This window comes from Mixophyes fleayi, chromosome 6 (genome assembly GCF_038048845.1).
Source record: "Mixophyes fleayi isolate aMixFle1 chromosome 6, aMixFle1.hap1, whole genome shotgun sequence".
Taxonomy (NCBI): domain Eukaryota; kingdom Metazoa; phylum Chordata; class Amphibia; order Anura; family Limnodynastidae; genus Mixophyes; species Mixophyes fleayi.
In genome coordinates, this window is record NC_134407.1 from 226,343,552 (window position 1) to 226,361,345 (window position 17,794).

Here is a 17,794-nt window from a genome sequence, read left to right on the forward strand (position 1 = left end):
CCTCCTACTGCGGTCAGAGGGCGCATTTGGGGACAGTGGCAAGGCAAGCCCAGCCAGTCCCCAGCAACACACAGACAGGGTGGCATAGGAGATCCATCCTGTCACAATCCAAATTAAGAAATTGGCTGCATGAATTCTCTATAGTGGTATTTCATTGAGAAAAGATAGATAATATGTATAGGGATGGTCCATTTGTGAGTATTAATAATTAATCCTTTTCCCATCAGTGGTTTATACTATTTTTCAGAATGCTGTTCATTTATTATAAGAGACTGCATCGATGGAAGTGTTTCATGTACTAGCAATTGAAAATGGGATTTTTTATACTTACGATAAATTATTTTCTCTGATTGCCTTTGGGGGACACTGCTACCATGGGGTTGTAGTTGGGGAGTGTGGGAGTTGGCACTTAACTAGTTAACTTGCTACTTGTAATCTGCTGACAGACCCCTCCCCTCTGCAACCCACCCCCAAAGACCAAACAGCAGAAGAGCAGAATGGAGGGAACGCAGTGTCCCCCAGATGGAATCAGAGTAAAGGATTTATCACGAGTATAAAAAATCCCATTTTCTCTTTCATCCTTCTGCTGGACCCTGCTGCTATGGGGACTTACAAAAGCAGCCCCCCAAGGGAGGGACCGTTTTTGACTGCCCAGCCTGTAAAACACTATGGCCAAAGCTAGCGTCAGAAGTCGCAAAAAACATTGAACTGGTAGAATTTAGTAAAAATGTGCACCGAAGACCAGGTGGCTGATCGGCATAGCTGTTCTGCCGAGACCCCATTCCATGCGGCCCAAGAAGCACCCACTGAACGGGTGGAATGGGCAGTAATGTGACTGGGCACAGATCGGTTCCCACTGATGTAAGCATACTTAATTGTTGATATAAGACATCTTATATCAACAATTGGAAGCAGGCCATCCCCGCTCATGGGGTTCATAAAATACAAAAAGAGAATTAGAACGTCTAATGCGTGCGGTCCGATGAACATATATGCGTAATGCCCTGATCACATTCAAAATCTCAGTCTGGTTATCTCCAGAAGGTGTAGTAGGCTCTTGAAAAACTGGGATTACAATTTCCTGTTTTAAGTGAAACCCCGATACTACCTTGGGTTGAAAGGACGGAACAGTGCGGAGGACCGCCCTATCATCATGGAAAATAAGGTATGATTCTCTGCATGAAAGAGCCCCAAGTTCCAACACTCTACGGGCTGAGGCAATTGCAAACAGAAAAACGACCTTCCACGTCAAGAACTTAAGGTCTGTTGACTGTAAAGGCTCAAAAGGAGGAGACTTAAGCACTGAAAGTACCAAATTAAGATCCCATGGAGCAGTGGGTGGTACATAGGGAGGCTGAACGTGCAACACCCCCTGTAGGAAAGTCCTTATGTCTGGCATGTCCGCCAATTGCAACTGAAAATAGACTGATAAGGCCGACACCTGAACCTTTAAGGAACCCAAACAGAGGTCTATTTCAAGACCATTCTGTAGAAAAGCCTTAAGACAAGGTAGATTAAAAGTCGCAGTATGGCGGTCTCTACTTCACACCACTGTATGTAGGTTTGCCACCATCCTGTGGTAAATATGAGCAGAAACTGGTTTGTTAGCCTGCAAAAGAGTGTTCACCACCCTGTAAGAGAATCCTATTGACCTCCAGAGGCTGTCTTCAACAGTGTCAAAGTAATAATTAACAAAAAACCCTATATGACCAATTAGTTTAATAGAATGAACCAATGAACTTGAATTGTATGTGTTTGCGCTTTTAAGAGAACGGAAAAACACATTGCACAATATGAACAGAGAAAAAAATAACCAGAGACATGTTTTTAGTAAATTTCCATTATTTCACAATCACCGAATAAGGCCAAAGAAATATTGGCTCCTAATAAGGTCAAGAAGACCCTTCCGAAAGAACATGTCACTTTAATGATGGAGACTTAAGGATATATTTACTAAACTGTGGGTTTGGACAAGTGGAGATGTTGTCTATAGCAACCAATCAAATTCTGGATGTCATTTATGTAGTGCATTCTACAAAATGACAGCTAGAATCTGATTGGTTGCTATAGGCAACATCTCCACTTTTCCAAACCCGCAGTTTAGTAAATCTAGCTCTTAGAGTGCCAGCAGTGATGTAAGCTGGGAAGGTGTGTTTTAAAATAAGGAGTAACATTATTTATAAAATAATTACTTAATCAAATATAGAGTGTCAATTGGCATTTGAGACCCTAGGCGTATGTCTGCTTCGTCCAGTATGGCTGTATCTATGCATAATATCATTTTAATAATAAATAGAAATATTATATTTTGGAAACCTGCTCATCTCATTTATTATTTAAAGAGAAGAAAAGAGAATATCTTATACAACAGCCATACCATTAAAGCCATCCGAGGCAGGTCCTGATGTCAAAAAGTTCCTTAAAGGAGAAGGTCGTCGCAAAGAGGTAACCGAAACCCCGACCAACCCCCATGGACAGAATGTCTGCGAACCAGACCCTGTGCGGCCATTTGGGTGCCACTACTAGTACTGGCAGACCTTCCTGCCTAACCCGCCTGAGAACGCGTGGAAGAACTGAGTTTGGGGGAAATAATTCCCAGCGCATTGTCATGACATCTACGTCCACCTCCAGCAGATCCCTGGCCCTTGAGCAGATCCTGGGAACCTGACGGCTGTGTCTCGATGTCATGAGGTCCAGATCTGCAAGACCCCACCTGCGAGCAGGCATCTGGAAGACCTCCAGATGGAAAGACCATTCTCCTGACATTACTGTGTGTCGACTTCCAGTTTAGCACACCTGGGGTAAATACTGCCGAAAGCAAGGGAACAAATAGTTCCGCCCATTCCAGGATCTCAGTTGCCACCTACATTGCCCTGGCACTCTTGGTCCCCTCCTGCTTGTTAACGTATGCCACTGCTATGGCATTGTCGGACTGGAGGAGAACTGGGAATTCCTGAAGAAGAGCATGAGCTCCCTTCAGCGCCATTATCATGGCTTTCAGCTCTAGTATGTTCATTGGAAGGGAAGCTTCTGTTTCTGACCAAAGGCCCTGGAGGCGAAGATGAAGGGATACCGCCCCCAGCCCTGAAGACTGGCGTCCGTTGTGACAATTATCCGGAACTCGGGAGCAAACGACCTGCCTACTACAAAATGGTCCCGAACCCTCCACCAGTCAAGGGACAACGGGACTCCTGAGATAGTCGGACAGGCTGGGAGTCCAATCTGAGGTAAGACACTGACCACTTTGTTAGAAGATCCCACCGAAACCGTCTGCACTGGAATCTTCCATAAGAAATAGTCTTGAATGCAGAGGTGCATGGAGGGAGTGCATTGTGACAAGACCGGGGCCGTCAAAATTTGAATGGATCGGTATAATTTTATCCCCAGCGCAAAATAAGGAAAGAAAGGGGGAAATAGGTGAAAAGAAATATAGGCTAAGCTGTTTTATATAACAATATTGTGTATTGGTAAATAATCACAGAGTAAAATCTGAGAAAGTTTCACGTTGGCAGTCTCTATAGATCACTGTCAGCCAGATTCGGCTGACCCTGCAGCAGCAGTATCCTGACGGAAAACTTGTGACAGGCAGAGAACGGCAGTGAGCGGGACTTTGATTCACTCAGTTGATTGGAGAGCAGGAGATTCGGCTGGATCATCTGGGGAGGAAGGTAAGTGCACTACCTACCCTTCCCAGTCTTGAGTACGGATTTTCATTGTGGATTTTACCTTTGTTTATCTATTTTGATTGGCACAAGATCTCTACATGCCAGGTACAGGAGTTTTTTGGCATTGAGTTATTTTTGTTCTAGCTTTAGAACATATATCTATGCGACATCGTGTGTTTATTGAAATTGTTTTAATAGCCACTTGCTATATATTGATGTGATTTATATTTTACTCTGTGATTATTTACCAATACACAATATTGTTACATAAAACAGCTTAGCCTATATTTCTTTTCACCTATTTCCCCCTTTCTTTCCTCTTTTTGCGCTGGGGATAAAATTATATCACTTTCATTATAGGAGACTTAGACCATCTCCTGTTTCTCTCCCCTTGGCTGCCATACTATCCTTTTCTTTAGGAAAGCGCAGATCCCCCATTACTTTGTTATAGAATGGATCGGTATGACTGGATCACCGATAAATAACTTATTTGTGGCTGGATCATGTGGAAATAATTTATTGTAGAAATGGATTTCAATCAGAAGTATAATGTATAATTTGAAATGCACTTATCCTGCTACTTTGGGATGTGTTTGGTATAGAAGTGTCATTGTTTAGGTTTGTAAGGTTGCTAGAGGAAATCTCCAATGAGGCCTATGTGGGGAGGGAGTCTGATAGCAGGAAATGCTAACTATGTTTTTTGATGTAGTGTCAAATGCCTGCTCTGGCCAAAGACCCAGCAGGGGGTCGTTACTGTGTGGCCTTTTGTCCAGAGTGTTCAAACCTTTCTGAACATTGTAAACGGCATGTAATGCAGGTAATCACAGCAAGTCATAGGGTATCACAGATAAGTGTAAATATTGGTAGCTTTAATTTGCATGTAAATCCATGTTTGGATAAACAAATTGCATCCTGATTCTAAAAATAACTCAGACCTCAAGGGGGCGGCTTATCCAGTGAAGCTGCGCTCAAATGTGTATAAATACAGCACTGTTTTGTATTAAAAGTTGTTCTTCTGATTTCATCTGATCATAGCACTGGTACCTCCAATCAGTGTGACTGCAAATATACATCACTTGCTTTAAACACCTGCTTGAAAATATCTTCCATGCTGAAAATCCTGTGACCTACTGATTAGACACAAAATTGAATTCGTTCCTGGTTGTTTCTGGGGTTTGGACCCAGCTTTTCCAGCACCACCGCTCTGCCTGCTACCCTGCAGCTCTGGTCAGTAAGATAGGCCAGAGGGGATCCATCCACAGCAACCCTGATCTGTAAACAAGAGGTCAGGTGTACCAGCCCAAATGCTCAGCAAGGGGGTACACCACCAACGAGAGTTATCAGACAGAGGCAGCTCTAGGTGCCGGTGAAGGTGCCTACTGGTGGCAGCAGAGCGCCACCTATAGCGTAATAGGGTGCGTGTTTACGATAGACAGGAAACGGTCACAAGGCAAACCCCACCGGTCCCCAGCAAAACGTCAGGGTCAGTAGACATATATAATGTAGACATTGATCTAGGGATAGGAGTGTATATACTATAGATATAGATGTAGGGATAGGACACTGTATATACTATAGATATAGATATAAGGACAGGACACTGTATATACTATAGATATAGATGTAGGGACAGGACACTGTATATACTATAGATATAAGGACAGGACACTGTATATACTATAGATATAGATGTAAGGACAGGACACTGTATATACTATAGATATAGATGTAGGGACAGGACACTGTATATACTATAGATATAGATGTAGGGACAGGACACTGTATATACTATAGATATAGATGTAAGGACAGGACACTGTATATATCATAGATATAGATGTAGGGACAGGACACTGTATATACTATAGATATAAGGACAGGACACTGTATATACTATAGATATAGATATAAGGACAGGACACTGTATATACTATAGATATAGGACAGGACACTGTATATACTATAGATATAGATATAAGGACAGGACACTGTATATACTATAGATATAGATATAAGGACAGGACACTGTATATACTATAGATATAGATATAAGGACAGGACACTGTATATACTATAGATATAGATGTAAGGACAGGACACTGTATATACTATAGATATAGATGTAGGGACAGGACACTGTATATACTATAGATATAGATATAAGGACAGGACACTGTATATACTATAGATATAGATGTAAGGACAGGACACTGTATATACTATAGATATAGATATAAGGACAGGACACTGTATATACTATAGATATAGATGTAAGGACAGGACACTGTATATACTATAGATATAAGGACAGGACACTGTATATACTATAGATATAGATGTAAGGACAGGACACTGTATATACTATAGATATAGTTGTAGGGACAGGACACTGTATATACTATAGATATAGATATAAGGACAGGACACTGTATATACTATAGATATAGATGTAAGGACAGGACACTGTATATACTATAGATATAGATATAAGGACAGGACACTGTATATACTATAGATATAAGGACAGGACACTGTATATACTATAGATATAGATGTAAGGACAGGACACTGTATATACTATAGATATAAGGACAGGACACTGTATATACTATAGATATAGATATAAGGACAGGACACTGTATATACTATAGATATAGATGTAGGGACAGGACACTGTATATACTATAGATATAGATGTAGGGACAGGACACTGTATATACTATAGATATAGATGTAGGGACAGGACACTGTATATATTATAGATATAGATGTAAGGACAGGACACTGTATTTACTATAGATATAAGGACAGGACACTGTATATACTATAGATATAAGGACAGGAGACTGTATATACTATAGATATAGATGTAAGGACAGGACACTGTATATACTATAGATATAAGGACAGGACACTGTATATACTATAGATATAAGGACAGGACACTGTATATACTACAGATATAGATATAAGGACAGGACACTGTATATACTATAGATATAGATGTATGGACAGGACACTGTATATACTATAGATATAGATGTAGGGACAGGACACTGTATATATTATAGATATAGATGTAAGGACAGGACACTGTATTTACTATAGATATAAGGACAGGACACTGTATATACTATAGATATAGATGTAGGGACAGGACACTGTATATATTATAGATATAGATGTAAGGACAGGACACTGTATTTACTATAGATATAAGGACAGGACACTGTATATACTATAGATATAGATATAAGGACAGGAGACTGTATATACTATAGATATAGATGTAAGGACAGGACACTGTATATACTATAGATATAAGGACAGGACACTGTATATACTATAGATATAAGGACAGGACACTGTATATACTATAGATATAGGTATAACCATTAGACTATAAGGACTGACATCCCCAGAACAGGCTGTATAATGAGGGTATGTTATATAATACAGGATTTACAGCGTATGATGACTATAACTTACACTATATACATATAATAACAAGACACAGACATGTAATAAGAGAATATAATCATTGTTATTACCAGCTGCCAGTCACAGCAATGTCTTCTCTCACCAGGAAGATATCAGACACAACTTCCGGTATTTGGCTCCCTCAACTTCCGGTCTGTGCGTTCCACAGAGCGTATCACGATGCAATGCAAATTGTCTACAACAAAATGGCCGCTACAGAGATTCCTGCTCCCTGGTGATCTGTGTGATAAGGAGACCTGAGATCCGGGACACTACATTACCCATAATCCTCAGCAGTGTATTAGAGGACAGAGAGCTGTGTGTGATGTATGTGGTACTACATTACCCATGATCCTCAGCAGTGTATTAGAGGGACAGAGAGCTGTGTGTGATGTATGTGGTACTACATTACCCATGATCCTCAGCAGTGTATTAGAGGACAGAGAGCTGTGTGTGATGTATGTGGTACTACATTACCCATGATCCTCAGCAGTGTATTAGAGACACAGAGAGCTGTGTGTGATGTATGTGGTACTACATTACCCATGATCCTCAGCAGTGTATTAGAGGACAGAGGGCTGTGTGTGATGTATGTGGTACTACATTACCCATGATCCTCAGCAGTGTATTAGAGGGACAGAAGGCGGTGTACCTTTCTTTCCTGTCCCCTCTGTTTCCTGTGCTGGAGAGAAAGACATTGTGACAGGATGGACCACCTATGCCACCCTGTCTGTTGTCGCTGGGAACCTGCTGGGCTTATTTTGCAACCGTTCCCTTTCGTTATCCCAAATGTGCCCTCCTGCCGCAGTAGGAGGAGCTTACAAGAGCTGCCACCACTGGACTCCTATACTGGCATCCAGAACCGGGCTTCTTCTGGGTGAATGATGCTGCTAAAGTGTCTCGTTGCTGGTGTACCTGGACTGGTACACCTGACCTCTTACTGTGGATCAGGGCTGCTATGAATGGATCACCCCCTGGCCTATCACACTGACCAGGGCTGCTGGGTAGAAGGCAGGGCGGTGGTACTGGAATAGCTTGGGTCCAAACCTCAGAACAGCCGGCGAACGGATTAAATTTAGGGTCTAATCTGTAGATCACAGGAATACAGCAATATTGAAGATGTTTTCAAGCAAGATGTTTATTTGCTCACACACACTGGTGGAAGGTACTAGTGTGATTAGGTCAGATGAAAATCAGAAGAACACATTTCAGTGTACAAGTACATTTATACATTTCAGACACATGCTATTTTTAGCATCAGTATATACTCTATTTACACAAACATGGATTTACATGCATTGCAAAGCTAACAAAATTTGCGGTTATCTATGAAATTCACTCTGGACACAAGTAACGACCCCCTGCTGGGCCTTTGGCCAGAGCAGACATCTGACACTTCATCACAAAACTTTGTTTGCACGTCCTGCTATCAGACTCCCTTGCACATAGGCCTAATTGAAGGTTTCCACTAGCAACCTTACAAATCCTAACCAATGACACTTCCATACTAAATACATCCCAATACACACAAGACCTCCATCCACAAAGGCCTATTGTATCAGATATATGCATCAGAATTAAGGCATATCCTTTAGTAAGGTGAAAACAGGATATACCAGTTTCAACCTTGGTCTCAGAAATAACGATTTCCTATCTCAGAATATATACAATATTAAAAATAAGTGCATTGGCAGTTTATATAAATCAGCGTCCTGCGCTATTCCCTTCAATAAATTGATACCATAAGTTATTTATGAGTGATCCAGTCACAGCCATATATAGATAATAGGGTAGAGATGACACTACATGGATCTTCTCTATTACACCCAGAGGACATTACATGCTCCCTGTCCACATTCTACATGTGATGCAATTATAGGGACAGACTCCATGTTCCCACACAACTTCACTATTTCTTCTTATTTTATTCTCATAGCTACGAAGATCATCGCTCAGTTATATTTACGTCCTATGATTCTGGATTTTCAGTAACCACCCATACAATCCCTCCGGCTGCCGACAGGGGCTACAGTGCGCTGGCCATGAGACACCGCTTGTTTTAGGTGTTGCTCCATCTTACCCTAATATACTTTTATATATTAAGCACATTCACATCCGTTACACAGCTCTGGATCTTCACCCTGTAACACTATTGCCTGGTTACATGCACTGTGACAGACAGAATTCTGCTTTGTATGTTTCGGCCTGGCTGGGCGCACAGCTGATCTTGTGTCCTTCTGGCTGGGAGGAGGTTTCTAGGGTGAGGTTTCCCAGCCGAGTGTCCTTCCTGCCTGTGGCTGGGTCCCCCTCACCTCCCACATGGTCAAGATGATGGGTTAAGACCTGATGTTCCTGTGCTCTATGGGTTAAACCTCAGCACTAAGAAATTATATATTAAACTGTATAGTTATTAATTTAAATGTAAACATTTAATGTACGGATGCAACGGCGGAAAGGTCTAAGACCCCGCACTGGAAGTGTAAATGTTTTAATTTTCATATTGTTTATGTATTGATTGATGAGGTAATATGCCATGTTGAAGGGAACTTGTTTCTGGAAGAAAGAAAATCCCATGCTAATGAAGTCTTTTCATCTAAAGCCTACCAACCAGGGCCGTCTTTCCCATTGGGCACGATGAGCAGGTGCCCGGGGGCCCAGGGGGAAATGGGGCCCTGGCAGGTCTGCTGTAAAAAAAATCCTGTAAAGAAAAAAAAAATAGAAACTTACCTTTTGCGGTCACCTGACCGTTACGGTCAGGTGACGATCCGGCTCACTCCCTGGTCCTCTCTTCCGTGATGCGCTCGCAGTGAATGTCGGGCCTGAAGACGTCATCACGCCCGACATTCACTGCGAGCACAGCATGGAGGAGCACAGCGACGAAGTACAGAAGAGGATTCAACGCATCGCGATTGAAAGGTAAGTTAAGATATATATATATATATTAGATAAGTCCTTTTTTTTTTACTTATAAATTTATATATAGGGGCACCGGTGCACTGCTGTGTCCGGGGGACCATACTGTTGTTAAGGTGGCCCTGCTACCAACCATCCACCTAACCCCTCATCCACTCTTCTCGTTCTCCCTCTCTTTTCTCCCCCTTGCTTCACCGGCTCCCTTTCATGCCTGTTTTTGTTTCACCCTCCCTCAGGATGTAAGCTCGTATGAGCAGGGCCCCCCCTCCCCTCCTGTCACCATACCGATTCTTCTGCTCTGTCTTTACTCCATGTGTCTCCCTGGAGTTCCTGAAGCATTGGTACTTTGTATTTATTGTTCTGTACTATGTCACCCTGTTTGGTCTACTGTTTGTACTGTGTACGGCGCTGCGGAAACCTTGTGGCGCCCAACAAATAAATGATAATAATAATCTGTAATTTTCTTAAATTTAAATTGTGTTATCTCCAAATTTAGAGAATATTATATCCTGAGGTTAAAAATCAGGGGGTAAATGTATTAATCTGTGATTCTAGCAAATCGCCGATATTCAGCGTCTTTGCCGGGCAAATTTAAAACGGCAATGTGTTTAAAGGCAAAACTTAACTATATCTCAGGCTCTGTGGTGCCAGCTCGGCTCATGCTCAGGGGGCGGGGTTAGCCCCTGCTAACGTGTGTCAGAAACTGTATAAAAAGAGCCCTGGTTGACCATGTTATGTATTATTTGATCTGTACCTTGGCTGTGACTGGATAACTCATAAATAACTTATGGTATCAATTTATTGAAGGGAAATAGCGCAGGGCACTGATTTATATAATTGCCAATGTACTTATTTTTAATATTGTATATATTCTGAGATAGGAAATCGTTATTTCTGAGACCAGGGTAGAAACTGTTTTTTCCTCTTTTCACCTTACAAAGGATATGCCTTATTTCTGATGCATCTATCTGATACAATAGACCTCCTATCCTCAAGAAACTCAATCTTGACCCCACCTCTCCTGCGAATTATCGCCCTATCTCTCTTCTCCCCTTTGCCTCCAAATTACTTGAGCGGATTGTCTGCAGCCGCCTCACCAGACACCTCTCTGACGACTTCTTCCTCGACCCTCTCCAATCCGGTTATTGCTCCCTCCCTCCGCTCCAGCCAAATCCAAAGGTCACTTCTCCCTACTCATCCTCCTTGACCTCTCTGCGCCCTTTGACACCGTAGATCACCCCCTCTTGCTGCAAACTCTTCTCTCGGCCTTTCTGGTTCTGTCCATGCCTGGTTCACCTCATACCTTGCTAACCGATCCTTCTCTGTATCAACGTATGGCTCTTCCTCCTCCTCCTCCCCTCTCCCTGTTGGAGTCCCTCAGGGCTCTGTTCTCGGTCCTCTACTCTTCTCGCTCTATACTTCCTCCCTTGGTGCTCTCATCTCCTCTTTCGGTCTTCAGTATCACCTCTATGCTGTTATGCACGTTTTGTCGCTATCCAATAACGATTGTCGAATCTCGATTTGTGTTTCCAACGCACAAATATTTATTCTCAAAAAGTAGCATAATAATTCAAGCAAAATAATAATAAGTACAGCCGTTACTTATCGCAAGCGCTCTGGATCCAGTGAACAGTCATTCAGGTCTGAAGTCTGTGGTCAAGATGACTGAACACTAGATGAAAAGCTCCTGCTTATATGCAGACAGAAATACAGTAAAACAATGCAGATGGTGTGGCTTGCTTCTATTGGCCCAGGTTTCAGGAAGGTCCAGGGTATTGCAGATCATATGCTAGTTCAAACTAAAGAATCCAAAGGTGGGGGGTCATCTCTCCAGGGGATGTGTTCCGTTCTTGCCGCCAAGACTCCAGTTTCAACTAGTCCATTAGCATTTTAAAGTAAGTATCACAGTAAAAGTTTATTCCCTAACATCAATAACTAGAGTATGCAATGTGTGATCTCTTCGCCGAATGAACCGGACAACTGCTGATGTAAAGGGAATTAATATGATATCAGACATGGCACATTTCATTTAACCTGTACCATATGTATTGCTAATATGCATATAACTTATAATATTACACATAAACACTACTATATTTTGACATAAATAACTATGTGTTGCAACTACAATTAATGTGTACTATTTACAAATGTGTGTGTTTTGTGCGAATGTATACAAAAGTGTAAAAACTATTATTGCCACGTGTTGCGGCTGGATACGCCCTTCCACGCCGTAGCGTACTCTACGCATATTTTCAGACAAAGACAACCAAGTTTGCTCGATATTTATTGAAATTACTTTATCCAATTTGCTGACTTCGACAGCTCCACCCTTTGATAGTGTAATAAACTATCACAAAATCATTGTTTCAAGTTCAGGATTATACAACACTTCTTTGCAGACCATGATCTCGGTATCTCTCGCCACCCTTTCAGTCTCGTTTTTCGGCGTTTCCCACAGAAGACTGTTTTTCACACTTCAACACAGTAGGAACACATTTGACACATAAAATTAATAGAGGTGAGATAATTTAGTACCAGTCTATATTGCACCAACTCCTTCTTATACGCTTGTAGCTCCTTTCCTGTATATCTGAAAGTGTCATCATACATCTCGGTGATATTGTCTATCAATTTAGCTAGGTCTTGAATATACTTAAAGTTTAATGTTCCCCGAGCGGTCCTGGTGAGATCTAGAGCAACCATAACTTGGAAACCAGCAGTTTCACTAATCAATTTTATAGCTATGGGTTCCTTACCAGGAATCATATTTCTCTTGCCACGGTGTTCATACTGTGTGTGTACGTATGGTGGTGATGTAGTCTTGTGAATACCAACCATTTCCTCATGAGTAATAGTCATGATTTCAGGAACCAGTTTAGCTAAGAAACACAAGCCCTTGGAACTCGGAGTCACCCAGGAATAAGCTTTCCTCCCACAAACAAAGTATACATCATCAGGGAGAACATAAGGAACAGTATGCCCATTAATTATATCACATAAGGTTTTGACAAAACTACCCATGCCTAGTGTCTCCATTTGTTCAAGACACGTGTCAGCATGGATGACATTCTTACAATTACCTATAGAGACCTTTCCAATGGATACATTCTTATGTTTAGTTACACGCCCTAATTTGTGGTGTCCATCAACATTCCTGCCTATTGGTGACCTTGTAAGTCTCCCTCCAAAATTAGTGTGGTGAGCCATTGTCTGATCTGATAGGTCAGCCTCCCAATTCTCCAGACGCTTTGCATGAGATATATTTAGGCACAGCAAAGATCTGTCTAAGGAGTATTGTCAAAGCTTCCGACTAGGGGGCCTAGTGTTATTGTACCTCCCTTCTATGGGCCTCCCTCCCCTCAATTTGAGTACCTCAGGAATGGCACTAGTCTTATGTTATGCTGTCCCTGAGGCACATGAGAGCACACCCAGCACTCAGTTTAGTTTAGAACCTTACCCACTAAGGAGTGATAATCCTCCAGAGGATGCCTGCCCACGTCCAGATTACCAGTGGACTGGCATCGCTGGATGCATTGCTCAACTAGGGAATCACAGAACTTACAGATAAATACTCATCAGACAATAGCCCCTCACACTGTCTCCGAGTTCCAAAGCTAGCAGACCTCTTCATAACCCCTGGACCAAGCTTGATAATGGGCTGCTCTGGGTATTCTAGTAACTTTTTCTCGACATCCATCTCATCGGTATCACTGCCAGAACCTGCCTCTGACTTCCATTCTCCTTCACAAAAATAGGGTGTCCTATAAAAAGTAAAAACAAGAAAAATCCTGGAACAAAAGAAAAACAAAAGTCGCCACTCCATTGCTGGAAAGATAGTTTTGGGGCAACGTCTCTGGCTCAGGTGTCTTGACTGCAGGCTTTAGGTCTCCCGGAACAGGTTTACGAGTGACAGATCGGTGTCGTCAGTCTCAGTATCTCTCACTTTCTCCAGGTTACTGACTTTCCTGTAGTGAGTGGAATGGACCCAAGTTTCTCTCTCTGCAACTTTCAGCGATGTGGTACTGGTCAGCAGCACTTGGTACGGGCCTTCCCAACGGTCTGTTAAAAAAACCTGAGCGTAAAAAATTGCGAATCATAACATATTCCCCAGGTTCAACATCAAGACAGTTCGTTTCTGGCATACCAGGTGACAGCATTTTTAGTTTTTGTTGCTGTTGCTTTAGCTGTCTGCTCATTTTTATAAGATATTGCACAGTCACTTCATTATTACCCTTCAAGTCGTCTTGTGGTCTCATGATCAAATGAGGTTGTTGGCCGAACAGTATCTCAAAGGAGGACAGACTAAAAGGAGGTCTAGGAGTGGTTCAGATGCTATGGAGGATGTCAGGCGCCGCTCGGCGGCCGCCAGCCCGTCCGCATAGCGCGTCTGGTTGCCTAGCAACCAGACGCGTCACTTCCCCTTCCGCCCGGCCGGCCAGCTACAGACCTGAAAGCGTTCCCGTTGCTAGGCAACGGGACGCTGCATGAAGATAGCGCTACGGCGCTAAAGGATGACAAGCGCTACGGCGCTGGAGCTATGACAGCACTACTAGTGCTGAGGGCATTGGTTAGCAGCACTATTTAAGTCTCTCTGACCCCACCTCCTGTGCCAGAGTTTCAGGTCCTTTCCTGTCCTCCAGCGTTCCAGTGTTCCTGTGATTATCTGTTTCCTGACCTTTTCCTTCCTCCAGTTTATTGCCGTTTGCCTGTGACCTTTGTGACCCGGATTGCCTTAAACTACCCTTTTGGATCTCCCTTTTGTACCTCGCTGTCAGAACGTTATCGACCCGGCTTGACTCACTACCCCTTCGGATTCTCCTTGTGTACCTGCATTGCCCGCACCATTGCCGAACCGGCCTGTCTGACATTCCTCTCGTACTTCGCTATCTGACTCGTGGAAGGACCGCGACCTGCGTGTTTCCTGCAGCTAAGTCCATACCTCCTTGCGGGGGTCCCTGGTGAACACCAGGGGCACGTTAGACTCCGCACCTTCCTCCGAGTAGTGGCAACAATAGCAGGTACGCTATACTAGTCGTGACAGTAAACTCTGGCGATGTCTACCGAAGGAACTGGTGAACCCTCAGCCCGGGACCTTCTTATCCATTTGGCTCAGCGAGTAGAACAGCAAGAAGCAGCCCAAGCACATCTCCTACAATGTGTTCAAGGTATCGCTACACGCTTCGATGCTTTACAAGGCTCTCTGCCTGCTACTCCAGCCATTACCACCTCCTCTAATGTGGTTACTGTATCCACTGCAACTTCTGGCATGCGTATCCCCACGCCTGAAAAATACGATGGAGATCCCAAGAAATGCAGGGGTTTCTTGAACCAGTGCTCCATCCAGTTCGAGAGCAATGCAGGAGCATTACCTTCAGAGCGTACGAAGGTGGCGTTCATGATCTCCCTCCTGAGTGGTCAAGCACTAGCCTGGGCTTCGCCTTTGTGGGAGAATGGAGACCCTCTTCTTAATAACACCGGCTCCTTTATTGAAGCTTTCAGGAGAGTCTTCGATGACCCTGGGAGAGTAGCCTCTGCTGCCACCAGCTTGCTGAACCTGCGTCAAGGCAACTTATCTGTCGGGCAATATGCCATCCAGTTCCGGACCTTAGCGTCAGAGCTGAAATGGAACAATGAGGCGCTGGTCGCAACTTTTTGGCAAGGTCTAATCGACCGTATTAAGGACGAACTAATTTCTCGGGATCTTCCCTCTGATCTTGATACCCTAATTGCGCTATGTATTAAAGTAGACCTACGTTATCAAGAACGCACCCAGGAACCTCCTGTCTCTAAGCGGGTGGTTCCTCGTCTGGCTCCTCAATTTCAAAACCCAGTTTTGCCTATGGATGAACCCATGCAAGTAGGATGTTCCCGTTTATCCCCAGAAGAAAGAGAGAGGCGCTTCAGGCAGTGTCTCTGCCTTTACTGTGGCGATTCCGGACATGTTCTCAAGGTCTGTCCTAAGAGACCGGGAAACCCGTCCTCCTAAATGGTAGCAGGGAGGCCGGTTTAGGAGTATCCACAGTTGCTCCCTACTCAAAAAACACCCCTGAGCTTCTTATGGCAGTAACCCTGAGCACCCCTAGAGGTCCCTTCTCCACCACGGCCTTTGTGGATTCTGGCTCCTCCGGGAACTTTATTTCTGCCACTCTCGTTGCTGGGCTTCAAATTCCAACTCTCCCCTTGCCTCAATCATTATCATTAACGGCAGTGGATGGGAGCCGTGTCAGCAGCGGCTCCATCTCCTTCATCACCTCACCTATTTGGTTAATAGTAGGAGCCCTCCATAGCGAGATGATTCAGTTGTTGGTGTTGCCAAAATCCATCAATCCCATTATCTTGGGGCTTCCATGGCTACGAAGACACTCTCCGCAGATGGATTGGGATCGAGCTCAGGTTACCCGTTGGGGTACAGTATGTCATCATAGATGTCTACCTAGTGTTCTGCCTCCCGGTTCCCAAGTTGTTGCTCAGTCCACGGTTACGGAATCAAGCCTTCCAGCTGCATACGTCGACTTTCAAGATGTATTCAGTAAAACTGAGGCAGAGTTATTACCTCCCCATCGGCCCTGGGATTGCTCCATCACCTTGCTTCCCAAACAACCTATACCCAAGGGGCGAACTTATCTCCTTTCTCGCCCAGAGACCTTGGCAATGTCTCAATATATCAAGGAGAATCTGGAACGTGGTTTTATTCGCAAGTCTACCTCTCCTGCTGGGGCTGGATTCTTCTTTGTCAAGAAAAAAGATGGGTCTCTGCGCCCATGCATTGACTATAGACCCCTGAATCGTATTACCATAAAGAATCGGTACCCGTTACCTCTTATCTACGATCTATTTGACAGGATCAGCGGGGCTCAAGTGTTTACTAAATTAGACCTACGAGGGGCCTACAACCTCATTCGTATAAAGAAGGGTGACGAGTGGAAGACCGCCTTCAATACGAGGGATGGTCATTTTGAATACCTGGTAATGCCCTTCGGGCTTTGCAATGCCCCTGCCATCTTCCAGAGTATTGTTAATGACATCTTTTAAGATCTGTTGTATACCTCCGTAGTCGTTTATCTAGACGACATTCTAGTGTTTTCTAAAGACTTGAGTTCTCATCAAGAACAAGTAAGGGAGGTCTTACAAAGACTGCGCAAATATCATCTCTATTGCAAATTGGAAAAATGTGTTTTTGAAGTTCTCCAAGTGTCCTTCCTTGGGTTTATTGTGTCCGGCTCTGGGTTACAGATGGATCCCACCAAGGTGTCGTCCATCTTGAATTGGCCTCAACCGCAGGGTCTTAAAAGTATCCAAAGATTCATTGGATTCGCCAATTATCGACAGTTCATCCAAGATTTCTCTTCCATTATTGCTCCAATTACAGCATTAACTAGGAGATCTGCCAATCCAAAAATATGGTCTCCAGAAGCTGTTTCTGCCTTTACTACTCTGAAGAAAGCCTTTTCCTCTGCCTCTGTTCTCTCTCAGCCGGATCAACAGCGACCTTTCTTTGTGGAAGTAGACGCCTCTTCAATAGGCATTGGAGCCGTGTTATTCCAAAAGACACCTTCAGGTACCCATTCTCCATGCCGGTTCTTCTCCAGACGATTTCTTCCCAACGAGATTAATTATGGAATCGGAGACAAGGAGCTTCTCGCTATTAAAGCAGCTTTGGAGGAATGGCAACACTTATTAGAGGGAGCCTTATTTCCGGTTACCATCTTTACAGATCACCGAAATTTGACATT

At 43.5% G+C, this 17,794-nt stretch overlaps 2 protein-coding genes across 28 annotated transcripts in view; one reads left to right on the top strand and one right to left on the bottom strand.

Annotated features, from left to right (window-relative positions):
• LOC142160072 (uncharacterized) overlaps positions 1-17,794 on the top strand; it is a 1,559,230-nt gene that overhangs the window by 1,172,160 nt on the left and 369,276 nt on the right. The gene's annotated exons all lie outside the window — the stretch shown is intronic.
• Positions 1-17,794, bottom strand: part of LOC142160103 (uncharacterized) — a 212,450-nt gene that overhangs the window by 57,552 nt on the left and 137,104 nt on the right. For 2 of the 6 annotated variants that reach the window (XM_075215056.1, XM_075215052.1), the window contains exon 1: positions 7,217-7,280. The exons of the other annotated variants lie outside the window; for them this stretch is intronic. The gene's annotated coding sequence lies outside the window, so the exon portion shown is untranslated. Of the gene's footprint in view, positions 1-7,216; positions 7,281-17,794 lie in introns of those variants that run through there. 6 annotated transcript variants of the gene reach the window in all.